The sequence below is a fragment of the Microtus pennsylvanicus genome, chromosome 12, assembly GCF_037038515.1.
Source record: "Microtus pennsylvanicus isolate mMicPen1 chromosome 12, mMicPen1.hap1, whole genome shotgun sequence".
In the NCBI taxonomy this organism is placed as follows: Eukaryota; Metazoa; Chordata; class Mammalia; order Rodentia; family Cricetidae; genus Microtus; species Microtus pennsylvanicus.
This window is the reverse complement of record NC_134590.1, coordinates 72,027,720-72,045,565: the sequence shown is the minus strand read 5'-3', so window position 1 is coordinate 72,045,565 and position 17,846 is coordinate 72,027,720. Positions and strand designations below refer to the sequence as shown.

General features: G+C 41.7%; 1 protein-coding gene and 1 pseudogene across 1 annotated transcript in view; one reads left to right on the top strand and one right to left on the bottom strand.

Annotated features, from left to right (window-relative positions):
* Positions 1 to 17,846, top strand: part of Zpbp (zona pellucida binding protein) — a 116,530-nt gene that overhangs the window by 6,706 nt on the left and 91,978 nt on the right. The gene's annotated exons all lie outside the window — the stretch shown is intronic.
* Positions 5,905 to 10,173, bottom strand: LOC142833130 (splicing factor 3B subunit 1 pseudogene; annotated as a pseudogene).

Genomic DNA, 17,846 nt, shown 5'->3' with positions numbered 1-17,846 from the left:
ATTTTAGTGCAGAATTCATTGAATATGTAAGTTGTTTTCAGTAATATAGGCACATTCATAATATTAATCCTGCCAGTCCACGAACATAGAAGTCTTTCTATCTTTTACTATCCCATTAAATTTCTTTCTTTGGTGTTCTCAAGGTTTTCATTGTAGTTCTTGTTCTATGTTTTTTTTTACTAGGTATTGTGAAAAGGCTACTGTGAATGGGATTGTTTCTTGATTTCTTTGTTTCTTTTTTTCTTTTTAAATTTATTTTATTGAGCTATATATTTTTCTCTGCTTCCCTACCTGCCTCTCCCTCATCTTCTATCCTCTCACATGCTCCCCATGCTCCCAATTTACTCAGGAGATCTTGTCTTTTTCTACTTCCCATGTAGATTAGATCTTTGTATGTCTCTCTTAGGGTCTTCATTGTTGTCTAGGTTCTCTGGGATTGTGATTTATAGACTGGTTTTCTTTGCTTTATGTTTAAAACCACTTATGAGTGAGTACATGTGATAATGGTCTTTCTGGGTGTGGGTTACCTCCCTCAAAATGATATTTTCTAGCTCCATCCATTTGCCTGTAAATTTAAAGATGTCATTATTTTTCTCTGTTGTGTAGTACTCCATTGTGTAAATATACCACATTTTCCTTATCCATTCTTCAGTTGAGGGACATTTAGGTTGTTTCCAAGTTCTAACTATGACAAGCAATGCTGCTATGAACATAGTTAGCACATGTCCTTGTGGTATGATTGAGCATCCTTTGGATACATACCCAAAAGTGGTATTACCGGGTCTTGAGGAAGGTTGTTTCCTAATTTTCTGAGGAATTGCCATGAAGATATCCAAAAAGGCAGTACCAGCTTGCACTCCCACCAGCAATTCAGGAGCGATTTCCTTTACCCCACATCCTCTCTAGCATAAGTTGTTATCAGTGTTTTTGATTTTGGCCATTCTTACAGGTGTAAGATGGAATCTCAAAGTTGTTTTGATTTGCATTTCTCTGATGGCTAAGAATGTTGAACATTTTCGTAAGTGTCTTTCAGTCATTTTAGATTCCTCTGTTGAGGGTTCTCTGTTTAGGTTTGTACTCTGTTGCGGGGAAGGCCACTTATTGGTTCCCGGCTGCTCAGCCCTGAAATAATCACACAGAAACTGTATTATTTAAATCACTGCTTGGCCTATTAGCTCTAACTTCTTATATGCTAACTCTTACATCTTAATTTAACCCATTTCTATTAATCTGTGTATTACCACATGGCTTTGGATAACCTACTGGGTAGAGTTTTGCCTGGTGTCTGTCTCCGGTGGGGGCTGCATTGCTTCTCTCTGCATCTGTCCTTTTCCCCAGCATTTAGTTTAGTTTTCACCACCTATTTCTGTCCCTCTATAGCTCTGCTATAGGCCCAAAGCAGTTCCCTTATTAACCAATGGTAATCACAGAGGGAAATCCCACATCAGTACCCCATTTTTATTGGATTATTTTTTCTTTTGATGACCAGTTTCTTGATTTCTTTGTATATACTGGAGATCAGCCCTCTGTCTGATGTGGGGTTGGTGAAGATGTTTTCCTGCTCTTTAGGCTGACGTTTTGTCTTGCTGACCATGTCCTCTGCCTAACAGGAGCTTTTCTATTTCAGGAGGTCCCATTTATTAATTGTTTCTCCCAGTATCTGTGCTTCTGGGGTTATATTTAGGAAGTAATGTCCTGTGCCAGTGTGCTCAAGTGTACTTCTGACTTTCTCTTCTATGATGTTCAGTGTGGCTGGTTTTATATTGAAGTCTTTGATCTATTTGGACTTGAGTTTTGTGCATGGTGATAGATACAGATCTATTTTCATTCTTCTACATGTTGATATCCAGTTGTGCCAGCACCATTTGTTAAATATACTTTCTTTTTTCCATTTTATATTTTTTGCTTCTTTGTCAAAAATCAGGTGTTCGTAAGTATGTGGATTAACACCCGGGTCTTCGATTTGGTTCCATTAGTCCTCCTGTCTGTTTTTATGCCAATACCAGGCTGTTTTCAGTACTGTAGTTCTGTAATAGAGTTTGAAGTCAGGGATTGTGTTGCCTCCAGAAGTTCTTTTATTGTCCAGGATTGTTTTGGCTATCCTGATTTTTTTATTTTCCATATGAAGTTGAGTATTGTTCTTTTGAGGTCTGTGAAGATTTTCTGGGCATTGCATTCAATCTGTAGACTGCTTTTGGTAAGATTGCCGTTTTTACTATGTTAATTCTACCTACCCAAGAGCATGGGAGATCTTTTCACTTTCTGGTGTCTAATTTCTTTCATCAAAGATTTAGAGTTCTTGTCATACAAGTCTTCCACTTGTTTGGTTAGAGTCACTCTGAAATATTTTATGCTATTTGTGGCTATTGTGAAGGGTGATGTTTCTCTGATTTCTTTCTCAGCCCATTTATCATCTGTGTAAAGGAGGACTATTGATTTTTTTTTTTTAGTTAATCTTGTATCCTGCTTCATTACTGAAAGTGTTTATGAGTTGTAGAAGTTCCTGATAGAATTTTTGGGGTTGCTTATGTAAACTATCTTATCATCAGCAAATAATGAGAGTTTGACTTACTTTCTGATTTGTATCCCTTTGATCTCCTTTTGTTGTCTTATTGCTCTAGCTAGGACCTCAAGAACTATATTGAATAGATATGGAAAGAGTAGAAACCTTGTCTTGTTCCTGACTTCAGTGGGATTGCTAGGAGTTTCTCTTCATTTTGTTTGATGTTGGCTGCTGGCTTGCTGTATATTGCCTTTATTATGTTTAGGTATGTTCTTTGTAACAAGATGGTGGGCCCTTTGTTCATCCTGACTGGCTAGCTTACACCGAAATAATCACACAGAAACTGTATTCATTTAAAACACTGCGTGGCCTATTAGTTCTAGCCTCTTATTGGCTAACTCTCTCATCTTGATTCAACCCATTTCTAATAATGTATTTATTACCATGTGGCAATGGCCTACCGTGAAAGATTTGGCCTGTTTGTCTCTGGCAGCTCTATGGCAGCTCTCTGTCTGCCCTTCTTCCCAGCATTCAGTTCTGTCTACTCTGCCTACTTAAGTGCTGCCCTATCAAAAGGCCAAGACAGTTTTTTTATTCAACCAATGAAAGCAACATATAGACAGAAAAACTTCCTACACCATTTCCCCTTTTTCTGTTTAAACAAAAAGGAAGGCTTTAACTTTAACATAGTAAAATTACATATAACAAAACAGTTATCAAGCAAGAATTAGTTACAATATTTATATCTACTTTATCTTTTATCATAGCTAAGGAAAACTATATCTATAAATTCTTCAACTCCATCAAAGATTCCAGAAGAAGATAATATTACCTAAGTAAACAGGAAGTGCATTGTAAGCAAATGTTCTGTTAATTCACTAGCTTGAGATTTGTCCAGCTTCTTTATATTTTTTTGGTTGTGAGCCTACCTTTTTATTATTATTATTTTTTTAAATTTATTTATTTATTAAAGATTTCTGTCTCTTCCCCACCACCGCCTCCCATTTCCCTCCCCCTTCCCCAATCAAGTCCCCCTCCCTCGTCAGCCCAAAGAGCAATCAGGGTTCCCTGTCCTGTGGGAAGTCCAAGGACCACCCACCTCCATCCAGGTCTAGTAAGGTGAGCATCCAAACTGCCTAGGCTCCCACAAAGCCAGTACGTGCAGTAGGATCAAAAACCCATTGCCATTGTTCTTGAGTTCTCAGCAGTCCTCATTGTCCGCTATGTTCAGAGAGTCCGGTTTTATCCCAGGCTTTTTCAGACCCAGGCCAGCTGGCCTTGGTGAGTTCCCGATAGAACATCCCCATTGTCTCAGTGTGTGGGTGCACCCCTTGCGGTCCTGAGTTCCTTGCTCGTGCTCTCTCTCCTTCTGTCCGGTGCTCCAATGTGGGTCTCTGTCTCTGACTCCTTTCATCGCCTGATGAAGGTTAAAATTCAGGAGGATGCCTATATGTTTTTCTTTGGGTTCTCCTTATGAGCCTACCTTTATGTAGGCATTTAGTGCTATGAACTTTTCTCTTAGCACTGCTTTCATTGTGTCCCATAAATTTGGGTATGTTGTATGGATATTTTCATTGAATTTTAGGAAGTTTTTAATTTCTCCCTTTATTTCTTCCTTGACTCATTGATGCTTCAGGTGAGCATTGTTTAATTTCCATGTGTTTGTGGACTCTCTGGAATTAGTGTTGCTGTTGAATTTTGGTTTTAAGCCATGGTGATCTGTTTGTGTTTTTTTTTTTTTTTTTTTGGTTTTTCGAGACAGGGTTTCTCTGTGGTTTTGGAGCCTCTCCTGGAACTAACTCTTGTAGACCAGGCTGGTCTCGAACTCACAGAGATCCACCTGCCTCTGCCTCCCGAGTGCTGGGATTAAAGGCGTGCGCCACCACCGCCCAGCTCAGCCATGGTGATCTGAAGATACATGGGGTTATTCCATTATTTTTGTATCTGTTGAGGTTTGTTTTGTTACCGAGTATGTGGTCAGTTTTTGAGAGGGTTCCATGAGGTGCTGAGAAGAAGGTATATTCTTTTATGTTTGGATGGAATATTTTATAGATGTCTATTACATCTATTTGAGTCATAAAATTTGTTATTTCCCTAATTTATCTGTTAATTCTTTTGTCTGACTGAACTGGCCAGTGGTGAGAATGGAGTGTTGAGGTCTTCCACTATTAGTGTGTGGAGTTTATGTATGATTTAAGCTTTAGAAGTGTTTCTTTTACACATGAGGGTGCCTTGTATTTGGAGCATAGATGTTCAGTATTGAGATTTCCTCTCGATTGATTTTTTCCTGTGACTAATATGAAATGTCCTTCTTTGTCTCTTTTGATTGATTTTAGTTTTAAGTCTATTTTGTTAGATATTAGGATAGCTACACCAGCTTGTTTCTTAGGTCCATTTGATTGGAAAAATTTCCCATCCCTTTACTCTGAGGCAATGTCTGTCTTTGAGGTTGAAGTGTGTTTTTTATATGCAGCAGAAGGATGGATTCTCTTTTCATATCCAGTCTGTTAACCTGTGTCTTTTTATAGGTGAGTTGGATCCATTTATATTAAGTGATATTAATGACCAGTGCTTGATATTTCCTGGTAATTTAGTTTTCATTGTTGGTGATGTTATTGTATATGTTTTCCCCTTCCTTGGGATCTGCTGCTGTGAGATCATCAATTGTCGGTTTTTGTTGATGTAGCCAACTTCCTTGGGTTGGGATTTTCCTTCTAGTACTTTGTGTAGGGCTGGGTTTGTGGCTAGGTATTGGTGAAGTCTGGTTTTGTCATGAAATATCTCATTTTGTCCTTCTATGGTGATTGAAAGTTTTGCTGGATGTAGTAGTCTGGGCTGGCATCCGTGGTCTCTTAGTGTCTGCATAATGCTTGACCAGGATCTTCTGGCTTTCATTGTCTCAATTAAGAAGTCAGGTTTAATTCTGATAGGTCTGCCTTTATATGTTACTTGATCCTTTTCCTTTGCAGCTCTTAATATTTTTTCTTTATTCTGTATGTTCAGTGTTTTGATTATTATGGTGTGAGAGAACTTTTTTTTTTTTGGATCCAGTCTATTTGGTGTTCTGTAAGCTTCTTGTATCTTCATAGGCATATCTTTATTTAAGTTGGGAAAGTTTTCTTCTATGATTTTGTTAAATATAATTTCTGAGCCGGGCGGTGGTGGCATACGCCTTTAATCCCAGCACTCGGGCGGCAGAGGCAGGAGGATTTCTGTGAGTTCAAGGCCAGCCTGGTCTACAAGAGCTAGTTCCAGGACAGGAACCAAAAGCTACGGAGAAACCCTGTCTCGAAAAATTTAAAAAAATATATAATTTCTGTGCTTCAAGTTGAACTTTGTCTCCTTCTATACCTATTATTCTTAGGTTTGGTCTTTTCATGGTGTTCCGTATTTCCTGGATATTTTGTGTTAAGCTTTTTTTTTTTTTTGTACACGAATGTTTATTTCTCAATTTAACATTCCCTTTAAACACAAGGAATGAATTCTAAATCTTCATAAAGATGAATAAAAAATGACAATCCCTCCAGTATAGTGTGTAATCACTGCGTCCTTGGTCACTACTGGTGTTTACTGTTTAACATCAAAAACAAAGTTATTTCAAAATCATGCTACTGGATTTCTACCTTCCTCTATGACCAGCTCTACACTGATCTGCAATGTTTTACATGTTTATATCAGACAGAAGCAAGTTTAAGGTGTGAAACAGCTGTGCATTAGACACAAGATAAAATTACAAGATATAGTCAAGTTCATAACGAATATAGGTGTTCTTATCGTCGTTGTAGATCCTCGGGTAATGTGCTATGAGAGCGTCCTGGGAGCCGATGTAGATGGAGTTGTAAATCTTCCAGTACACATCTCTGACTTTCCGAGCTGGGTGAAACAGACCCTGTAAGCAGTACTGCAACATTCTGCAGGGTCCAATAGCAACTCTCAGGCCCTCCAGAGCTCCCATGACGGCCTGGATCACGTGGGGTGATGTCTCAAACACATTCGGCCATACATAGTTCAGTAAGTGATTCAGAGAGTCTTCACAGCCAAAGCCATAGACGCCAAGTGACATGTGCTGTACCACTGCGCTAGCTGTCTGCCTGTGCACAAGGTCCCCGTCCATTAACGCGTCCTCGAGTAAAGGCGTTACCGCGTAGATGTAGTCTTTCCCCATTTCGCCGATGTACTCAAACAAGAAGGACAGGGATTTCAGCACTCCGTTTTGGACGTTAAGTTCAGGAACTCTGTACTCATTCATTAAGGCGGGGAGCACTGTGAAGGGGGAGCATGTCTCAGCAACAATGGCAATGGCCACAGTGGTGCAAACTCTGTTTTGCCTTTCCTGAACTTTGAGGTTGTTTAAAAGCCAATACGTCATGAGGGCCGATGGCCTTCGCAATGTACCCGAATGTGTTGACAGTAGCTCTTCGAATGGCCTTTTTGTGTGCTTTCAGGAGCTCTAAAAGTTCAAAGCAAATCCTCATCCACTCCCTTGCAGATACATATTCTGCTCCCCTGTCAGCAATGCGTCCAACGAGATCGATACAATTCTCCTGTACTTTTTCATGCCTGTTCTTTAAGATGGGGGTGAGTCTAGGCAGCAGATCTTTAATTGGTGGTGTCATCTTGTGCATACCTATAACGTTAACAATAGCCTTCAGCGCTCCGAGAATGCTCCCCAATACTTCAGGGTATTCTTCACCCAAGTATTCATACAGTACCACACCCAAGTGCCCCATCAGTCTTTCCTCTTGACAAGTCTTCATTACAACAGCAGTGCGGGAAATCAAGTCAGCTGCCTGTTGCCGAACCTTTGCTGATTTGTTATTTAAACGCCACAAAACAGTACCACAGATCTGAGGCAAGTACGGTTTGACTCGTTTGCCAAGAGCATTAACTACTGTGCCAAAGCCGTTCAACATTACCGAATCCTCTGTGGTCTGTTCCTGGAACGCATAGAGAATGCCATCAATCAGCTGCTCTTCGAGTTTGTGATCAATATCTGCTGTACCCAGGTTGCCCATAATTTTCTCAATTGTTTCCATCACCATCTTCCTGTACTGCTCAGCTTCATCTTTCAGATCATCCACAATCCTAGATATTATCTCTGCTGCTCCTACTTTGTTTGCCAACTCCACAGTTGTATCAACTAACTGTCGGTAATTTCTTCTATCCAAAGCCATTCTGTGCTGCCAGAAGTGTTTGAAGAAAGGAGGGAGGATCTCTGTCTTAATGTAGTTTGCTTCCACACCGTCCGTCCCGCAGCACTGCTTCACCACCTTCAATACAATTTTCTTCATTTCTTCATCTGGAGACTGGAACTCTCGAATAAGGATCAACATCACTTCTCTAGTATAGTAGTTGGCATATTCTGCATCCATAAGAGGAATAAGATACCCAGTAGCCTTTAAGAAAGCGGCCAAACCCTTTCCTCTGTGTTGGCGGATGCCCTTCCATAGAGGTTTGAGCACAGAATCAAAAGATTCGATACCGTAAGGAGTTGCTGCTTCAGCCAAGGCAGCAATGGCCAAAGCACTGATGGTCCGGACTTTCTGCTGCTCATCCACAAGCCCATGTTCGATGATTTCAACTAAGCTTCTGAGATGTGGCAAGATAGTGCAGCCCATAAGAATAGCTATCTGCTGTACAATCTTAATGCCAGTGTGCCTCGCTTGCCAAGACTTCTTGCTTTTGCACACAGCTTTTAAGAAGGGCAATAGAGAAGGAATGCCCAGGGCAGAGGCTACAACAGCAAAAGCTCTAGCCGTTGTGTTTCGGACATACTCATCCATGTTATCTATGTCAGGTCTCATGGTGGAAATCATAGTAGCCAGACCAGCGGCCTTTGCCAAATTAGAAATAATTTCTCTGCCTTCCACTCTAGCATAGTAATCTTCATCAATCAGCAGTGGTTCAATAACCACAAGAATCTTGTGCACATACGGCCGCACTAAGTCATCAAGTTTATACAATATTCTATCAATAACTTTCACAAGTAAATGACGCTCTTGATCCTCAAGTGTAGGAGACATCAACAAAGGAAGAATCTGGTTAAACAAAGGTCCAGCCCCAAATTCTCGAGCTTTATCAGTAATCTGACGTAAGGCAGCCTTTCTCATTGGAGGTGTACCATTCTTAATTTTTAAAAGCAACTTCATTATTTTTCTCTCCTTTTGCTCCTCCGGACTAAGTGTTGATTCGTCGACATCAACCAACAGCTTATGAAAGTACTGGATGTCATCGGGTTTCAGAAACGGAAGGTTCCCGGACGGCTGGTCGCTCACACTCTTCATAGTTCTGTCTTCCGTCTGCATGTGGAACCCAGTCATGCCGCCCAAAGGCGTGGGGGTTGCGGTCAGTTTCCGAGCTGGGGTCCGGATAGGGACATAACCGGCTGGAGGGGGAAGGACCTTGTATCCTTCTGGAAACATAGCATCTAATTCTTCATCAGAAAGTGGGCGGTTCCGCTCATCAATTTCTCTCTCCCACCGCCATGCCTGAAGCTGCTCAGGAGTCATGCTCATTATGTGACCTGGCGTGGGGGTAGCCATGTTCATGGCTAGCGTGCCAATTGGTGTCTTTCCTGGAGTCAGAACAGGAGTGCTTCCACCCATCTGACTAGCTGGCGTTTCATCCCAACGAGACTTTCTTTTGCTTGCTCCAGGAGTTGGTGTCTCACCGATAGAGTCTCCACCTCGATCTGTTCGAGGCATCTCAGCCCATCCACTTCCATGCCCAGGAGTATCTCTTTCTGTTTTGGGGGTCTCATCCCATCTGTTCTTACGAGCACTGGAAGTTGCACCACCGTGGCCTGGGGTTGCATGGCCTGGGGTATCGCCTCGTCCAGGAGTAGCAGCTCCCGCAGGTGTGTGACTAGGTATAGGATCCCATATTTTTGAACCTGGGGTTGCTCCAGGAGTTTCACTTCCTTTTGCACGACCTGGTGTCTCATCCCATCTTAAAGAAGGGGTATGTCCAGGGGTCTCTGCCTGATCCCAACTTGACAGCTTTTTGGGAGTGGCACCAGGAGTCTGGTCAGCGGTTTGATCCCAGCGCCGTTTTCGTTTTGAGGGGGGCTGGGATGCTGCTGCTCCGTTCACGACTTTAAGCTCCCCAGCTTTAGCTTTTTCTGCTAGTTGTTGCCTAATTTCTCTCTCTTCCTTAGTCAAATGCTGTTCCCGCATAACATCCATGTAAGTTCTGGCATTCATTTTAGGGTCAGGGGTCTTCCCTCCATCTGCAAAGGGATCAAGACGCTCTGGGGAGATTATCATGGTCCGCCTGTGCTTCTTGTACTCATCCTCCCGGTCTGCGATCTTCGGAGGACGGTGCTCAGCAAATGGATCGTACTGCTCTGTCGACTGCGGTATGTCGTTAAGCAGTGCCACGGGGGCATGGTACCCAGGCTTCTTCTGACCGAGCAGACTGGTCGAGGATGAGTAGTCATCGTCATCATCTTCAAGTTCAGTTGCAGCAATTGATGTCACATATCCAGCAAATCTGCTATCACTTCCGCCATAAATTTCTTGGTCATAATAACCTGTGGAATCAAGGCCCACTCCTTGGGCTTCATCAAGAGCTGCCTTCTTGCCTTGAATTTCTCGAATCTGTGCTTCAATATCTTCGTGAGTCTTGGCGATCTTCGCCATCTTGTCCACTCGAACACACACACAGACGGAACTCGCTTTTTTTTTTTTTGACTGTTGAGTCTGTTTCCTCTTTTGTATCTTCAGCGCTTGGGATTCTGTCTTTCATCTCTTGTATTCTGCTTTTTATGCTTGCGTTTGTGGTTCCACATTGTTTTCTCATGTTTTCTGTTTCTATAATTTCCTCGGCTTATGTTTCCTTTATTATCTCTATTTCAGTTTTCAAGTCTTGAATAGTTTGTTTCATATGTTTGATTGCTTTTTCTTGTTTTTTTAAAGGGATTTGTTATGTCTTCCAATTTTTTTGTTTGTCTTTTCTTTCATTTCTTTTAGGGAATTTCTCATTTCCTCTTTCAGGGCCTCAAACATTCTCTTAAAGGTATTTTTTAGGTCCTTTTCTTCTGCCTCATCTATATTTTGTTGTTCAAGTCTTGCTGTTGTAGGGCCACTAGATTTTACTGGTGTTGTATTGCTTTTTGTGGTGTTGCATGTGTTCTTACCTGTCTACCCATCTTTTCTCTAATTGGTGTAGTTGTGGCTGTTTGTGACTCTGGTGATCAATCTTCCAGGTGCCGGTGCATCCAAGGCTCAGATGTTTGTTCCTCGAGGTGCTGTCAGTGCCACAGTTCCAGTCACCCTGTTGGTCACCCCATGTTCCTGCAGGTCGCTCAGCGCCTCTGGGGTTTGCTGTACTCCCCTGGAGTTCGCTGTCTCATGCCTGCTATAGCCTAGGTGGCCTGCTCAAATCTGTTTCTGTAAATGTCCCTGGTTTGGATCTGCTCCTGTGGAGGTCCCTGGCTTGGGGTTGGTCCTGCAAAAGTCTCTGGCTCTCATCTACTCCCTCAGAGGTCTCAGATTCAGGTGTGCCCAGACCTGCAGAGGCCCTGGTTCAGGCCTACTTCCTCAGAGGTCCCAGACTCACACCTGAACTCACAGGGGTCCTGGCTCAGTTCTACTCACTCAAAGGTCCCAAACTCATGCCCTGATCTGCAGCAGTCTCTGGTTTATGACTCACACCTGGACCTGCAGAGGTCTCTGGCTCCAGCCCACTCCTTCAGTGGTTGCTCCCATGTACCTGCTCCTGTGGACTTCACTGTCTCAGTTGTGCTCCGCTGCAGCCTAGGTCACTGGCTCAGAGCTGTTTCCATACATGTTCCTGGTCTGGATCTGCTTCTACTCATGTGGAGTTCACTGTCTCAGGCCTGCTCTGGCCTAGTTTGCTGGGTCAGTCCTATTCTTGTGGAGTTCTCTGTCCCAGGTCTGCTCCAGCCCATGTCACTGACTCAGTCCTTCCTCTGCAAATGCCCCTGGTCTGGGTCTGCTGTCTCTTCTGTGGACCTTGCAGTCTCAGGCCTGCTCCAGCCCAGGTTGCCGGCTCAGTCCTGCTCCTGTGGAGTTCGCTGCCTCAGGCCTCCTAAGTATGTTTCTTATTGGTATATAGAAAGCTATTGAAATTGGTGTGTTGCTTTGTGTTCTGATACTTTGCTGAGGGTGCTAACTAGAGATCAAACTTTTCTAGTGGAGTTTGTAAGGTAATTTAAGTATCATGTGTGGTTTTTTTTTTCTTTTTTGCTTTTTTTTTTATTGAGAAAAGGAAAAAAAGTTTCAGCCTCCTCCCAGCCTCCCATTTCCCTCCCCCTCCTCCCACCCTTCTCCCCCTCCCCCCACTCCTCTCCCCCTCCCTCTCTAGTCCAAAGAGCAGTCAGGGTTCCCTGCCCTGTGGAAAGTCCAAGGTCCTCCCCCCTCCGTTCATGTCTAGGAAGGTGAACATCCAAACTGGCTAGGCTCCCACAAAGCCAGAACATGAAGGAGGATCAAAACCTTGTGCCATTGTCCTTGGCTTCTCATCAGCCCTCATTGTCCGCCATGTTCAGAGAGTCTGGTTTTATCCCATGCTTTTTCAGTCACAGTCCAGCTGGCCTTGGTGAGCTCCCAATAGATCAGCCCCACTGTCTCAGTGGGTGGGTGCACCCCTCGTGGTCCTGACTTCCTTGCTCATCTTCTCCCTCCTTCTGCTCCTCATTGGGACCTTGGGAGTTCAGTACAGTGCTCCAGTGTGGGTCTCTGTCTCTATCTCCATCCATCGCCAGATGAAGGTTCTATGATGATATGCAAGATATTCGTCAGTATTGCTAGAGGATAGGGTCATTTCAGGTTCCCTATCCTCAGCTACCCAAGGAACTGACTGGGGACATCACCTTGGGCTCCTGGGAGCCACTCTAGGTTTAAGTCTCTTGCCAACACTAAGGTGGCTCCCTTAACTAAGAATTGTGCTTCCGTGCTCCCCTATCCAACCTTCCTTTATCCCAATCACCCTGTTTCCCCAAGTTCCCCCCATCCTCCCCTTCTCACTTTTCTCTCCCCTTCTCCCCTTACCCCCATCCCATCCCACCCCCAAGATCCCAATTTTCTCCCCTGCAATTTTGTCTACTTCCCATAGCCAAAAGGATAACTATATGTTTTTCCTTCGGTTCACCTTCTTATTTAGCTTCTTTAGGTTCACCAATTGTAGGCTCCGTGACCCTTATTTATGGCTAGAAACCAATTATGAGTGAGTACATCCCATGTTCATCTCTTTGGGTCTGGGTTACCTTACTCAGAATAGTGTTTTCTATTTCCATCCATTTGCATGCAAAATTCAAGAAGTCATTGTTTTTTACCGCAGCATAGTACTCTAATGTGTATATATTCCACACTTTCTTCATCCATTCTTCCATTGAAGGGCATCTAGGTTGTTTCCAGGTTCTGGCTATTACAAATAATACTGCTATGAACATAGTTGAACAAATGCTTTTGTCATATAATAAGGCATCTCTTGGGTATATTCCCAAGAGTGGTATTGCTGGGTCTAGGGGTAGGTTGATCCCAAATTTCCTGAGAAACTGAAACACTGATTTCCGAAGTGGTTGCACAAGATTGCATTCCCACCAGCCATGGATGAGGGTACCCCTTCCTCCACAGCCTCTCCAGCAAAGGCTATCATTGGTGTTTTTGACTTTAGTTGTTCTGACATGAGTAAGATGATATTCCAAAGTTGTTTTGATTTGCATTTCCCTGATTGCTAAGGAGGTTGAACATGACCTTAAGTGTCTTTTGGCCTTTGAACTTCTTCTGTTGAGAATTCTCTGTTCAGTTCAGTACCCCATTTTTTAATTGGGTTAATTAGCATTTTAAAGTCTAGTTTCTTGAGTTCTCTATATATTTTGGAGATCAGACCTTTGTCTGTTGCGGGGTTGGTGAAGATCTTCTCCCAGTCAGTAGGTTGCCTGTTTGTCTTGGTGACAGTGTCCTTTGGTTTACAGAAGCTTCTCAGTTTTAGTAGGTCCCATTTATTCAATGTTGCCCTTAATGTCTGTGCTGCTGGGGTTATACCTAGGAAGCGATCGCCTGTGCCCTTCTGTTGTAGGGTACTTCCCACTTTCTCTTCTATCAGGTTCAGTGTGTTTGGACTGATATTGAGGTGTTTAATCCATTTGGACTTGAGTTTTGTGAATGGTGATAGATATGGGTCTATTTTCATTCTTCTACAGGTTGACATCCAGTTGTGCCAGCACCATTTGTTGAAGATGCTTTCTTTCTTCCATTGTATACTTTTGGCTCCTTTATCGAAAATGAGGTGTTCATAGGTTTGTGGGTTAAAATCCGGGTCTTCTATACGATTCCATTGGTTGACTTCTCTGTTTTTATGCCAGTACCACACTGTTTTCATCACTGTAGCTCTGTAATAGAGTTTGAAGTCAGGGATGGTAATGACTCCAGACAATCCTTTATTGTATAGGATTGTTTTGGCTATCCTGGGTTTTTTTGTTTTTCCATATTAAGTTGATTATTGTCCTCTCAAGATCTGTGAAGAATTTTGATGGGACCTTGATGGGGATTGCATTGAATCTATAAATTGCTTTAGGTAGAATTGCCATTTTTACTATGTTGATCCTCCCAATTCAAGAGCAAGGGAGGTCCTTCCATTTTCTGGTGTCCTCTTCAATTTCTTTCTTCAATGCCTTAAAGTTCTTGTCAAATAGATCTTTCACTTCCTAGGTTAGAGTTACCCCAAGATATTTTATGCTGTTTTAGGCTATCGTGAATGGTGGAGCTTCTCTGATTTCCCTCTCTGCTTCCATATCCTTTGTGTATAAGAGGGCGACTAATTTTTTGGAGTTGATCTTGTATCCTGCCCCATTACTAAAGGTGTTTGTCAGCTGCAAAAGTTCTTTGGTGGAGTTTTGGGGGTCGCTTATGTACATTATCATATCATCTGCAAATAACGAAAGTTTAACTTCTTCCTTTCCAATTCGAATCCCCTTGATCCCATTATGTTGTCTTATTGCTATTGCTAGAACTTCAAGCACTATATTGAAGAGGTATGGAGAGAGTGGACAGCCTTGTCGTGTTCCTGAGTTTAGTGGGATGGCTTTGAGTTTCTCTCTGTTTAATTTGATGTTAGCTGTCGGCTTGCTGTATATAGCTTTTATTTTATTTAGGTTGACCCTTGTATCCCTAATCTCTCCAAGACTTTTATCATAAAGGGATGTTGAATTTTGTCAAATGCTTTTTCAGCATCTAATGAAATGATCATAAGGTTTTTTTCTTTCATTTTATTTATATGATGGATTACATTGATAGATTTTCGTATGTTGAACCAACCCTGCATCTCTGGGATGAAGCCTACTTGATCATAGTGGATAATTTTTCTAATGTGTTCTTGGATACGGTTTGCCAGTATTTTGTTGAAGATTTTTGCGTCGATATTCATGAGTGAGATTGGCCTATAATTCTCTTTCTTGGTTGAGACTTTGTGTGGTTTTGGTATCAGAGTAACTGTAGCTTCATAAAAGGAATTTGGCAATTACTCTTCTGTTTCTATATTGTGAAATACATTAAGGAGTATAGGTATTAGGTCTTCTTGGAAGTTGTGGTAGAATTCCGCATTGAAACCATCTGGTCCTGGGCTTTTTTGGTAGGGAGGTGTTTGATAACCGCTTCTAATTCTTCGTGACTAACAGGTCTATTTAGATTGTTTACCTCGTCCTGGTTTAACTTTGGTATATGGTATTTATCTAAAAAAGTGTCCATTTCTTTTACATTTTCCAGTTCTGTGGCATACAAGCTTTTGTAGTAAAATCAAACGATTCTCTGAATTTCCTCTGTGTCTGTGATTATGCCCCCTTTTCATTTCTAATCCTATTAATTTGTATATTCTCTCTCTGCTGTTTGATTAGTTTGGATAGGGGTTTATCAATCTTGTTGATTTTCTCCAGGAACCAGCTTTTTGTTTCATTGATTCTTTGGATTGTTTTCTGTGTTTCTATTTTGTTGATTTCAGCCCTCAGTTTGATTATTTCCAGTCTTCTACTCCTCCCAGGTGAGTCTGCTTCCTTTTTTTCTAGAGCTTTCAGGTGGGCTGTTACTTCTCCAATGTGTGCTTTTTCTATTTTCTTTAAGTGGGCACTTAGTGCTGTGAACTTTCCTCTTAGGACTGATTTCATAGTGTCCCATAAGTTTGAGTATGTTGTTTCTTTATTTTCATTGAATTCAAGGAAGTCTTTAGTTTCTTTCTTTATTTCTTCCTTAATCCAGGTATGGTTCAGTAGTTGACTATTCAGTTTCCATGAGTAAGTAGGCTTTCTGGGGGTAGCATTGTTGTTGAATTCTAACTTTAATCCATGGTGATCTAATAAGACACAGAAGGTTACGAATATATTTTTGTAACTGTGGAAGTTTGCTTTGTTACCAAGTATGTGGTCAATTTTCGAGAAGGTTCCATGAGCTGCAGAGAAGAAGGTTTATTCTTTCCTATTTGGGTGGAATTCCCTATATATGTCTGTTAAATCCATTTGCTTCATTACCTCCATTAATTCTCTTATTTCTCTGTTAGGTTTCTGTCTGATTGACCTGTCCATTGGTGAGAGAGGAGCATTGAAGTCTCCTACTATTAGTGTGTGCGGTTTTTGGCAGCCTTGAGTTTTAGTAATGTTTCTTTTACTTACGTGGGTGCTTTTATATTAGGGGCATAGATATTCAGGATTGAGACTTCATCCTGATGAATTGTTCCTGTTATGAGTATAAAATGCCCCTCTCCATCTCTTCTGATTGATTTAAGTTTGAAGTCAACTTTGTTAGAAATTAGTATGGCCACACCTGGTTGTTTCTTTGGTCCATTTGCTTGATAAACCTTTTCCCATCCCTTTACTTCGATTAGGTGCCTGTCTTTGTGGTTAAGGTGTGTTTCTTGTAAACAGCAGAATGTTAGATCCTGTTTTTGTATCCAATCTCCTAGCCTGTGCCTTTTTATAGGTGATTTGAGTCCATTAAGTGATAATGACCAGTGGTTGTTAACTCCGGTCACTTTTTTAGTAGTAGAGTTTGTGTGTTTCCTTTCTTTGAGTTGTGCTGGTGAAGGATCTCTAGATGTTTGAGTTATTGTGGTCATTGTTGGACTCCTTGGTTTGTGATTTTCCTTCTATTACTTTCTGTAAGGCTGGATTTGTGGCTACGTATTGTTTAAATTTGTTTTTATCCTGGAAAATTTTGTTTTCTCCATTTATAGTGAATGAAAGCTTGGCTGGGTATAGTAGTCTGGGCTTGCATCCATGGTCTCTTAGTTTCTGCAGTACATCTATCCAGGACCTTCTGGCTTTCATTGTTTCCATAGAGAAGTCAGGTGTAAGTCTGATAGGTTTACCTTTATAAGTAACTTGGCCTTTTTCCTTTGCAGCTCTTAATATTTTTTCTTTATTCTGTTTGTTTTGTGTTTGATTATTATATGGCGACTAGATGTTTTTTTTTGGTCCAGCCTATTCGGTGTTCTGTATGCTTCTTGAACCTTCAAAGGAATATCTTTCTTTAGGTTGGGAAAGTTCTCTTCTATAATTTTATTAAATATATTTTCTGGACTGTTGAGCTGTACTTCTTCTCCTTCTTCTATCCCAATTATTCTTGGTTTGGTCTTTTTATTGTGTCCCAGATTTCCTGAATGTTTTGTGATGAAAATTTGTTGGTTTTGCTGTTTTCTTTGATCAGTGTATTTATTTTCTTTATGGTATCTTCAGTGTCTGAAATTCTTTCTTCTATCTCTTGTAATCTGTTGGTAGTACTTGTCTCTGTAGTTCCTGTTCATTTACCCAGATTTTCTATCTCCATCCTTCCCTCGGTTTGTGTTTTCTTCATTACTTGCATTTCATTCTTCAAGTCTTGAACTGCTTCCCTTACCTGTTTGATTGCTTTTTCTTGTTTCTCTTGGTTTTCTTGGGTATCTTTGAGCGATTTATTCATTTCCTCTACCTTTTTTTTTGTGATCTCTAATTGTTTATGGCAGTTTTTCACCTCCTGTTTAAGGTCTTCTATTATTTTCATATAATTCACTTTTGAGTCGATTTCTTCTAATTCTTCTAGAGTAGGGTGTACAGTTCTTCTTAATTCGGGATCCCTGGATTCTGGTGATGTCATGTTGCCTTTCAGGTTGTTGGAGGAATTCTTGCATTGGCGCCTTCCCATCTCTTCCTTCAAATGGAGCCAGGAGAGGCCTGGTGTCTTGGTCCAGTCTTTGCTGTGACTGACTCTCTGGGTGTATCTCTTCAGTGTAGAAGCAGGAACCGTCCTGTCCAGATGGAACTCCTCAGCACCGAAACATAGAGGCCTGGTAGTCCAATGACCCGCGGACAAAAGGGAGAACTTGGGGGTGCAGGGCGGGGACAAGTAGAACACAG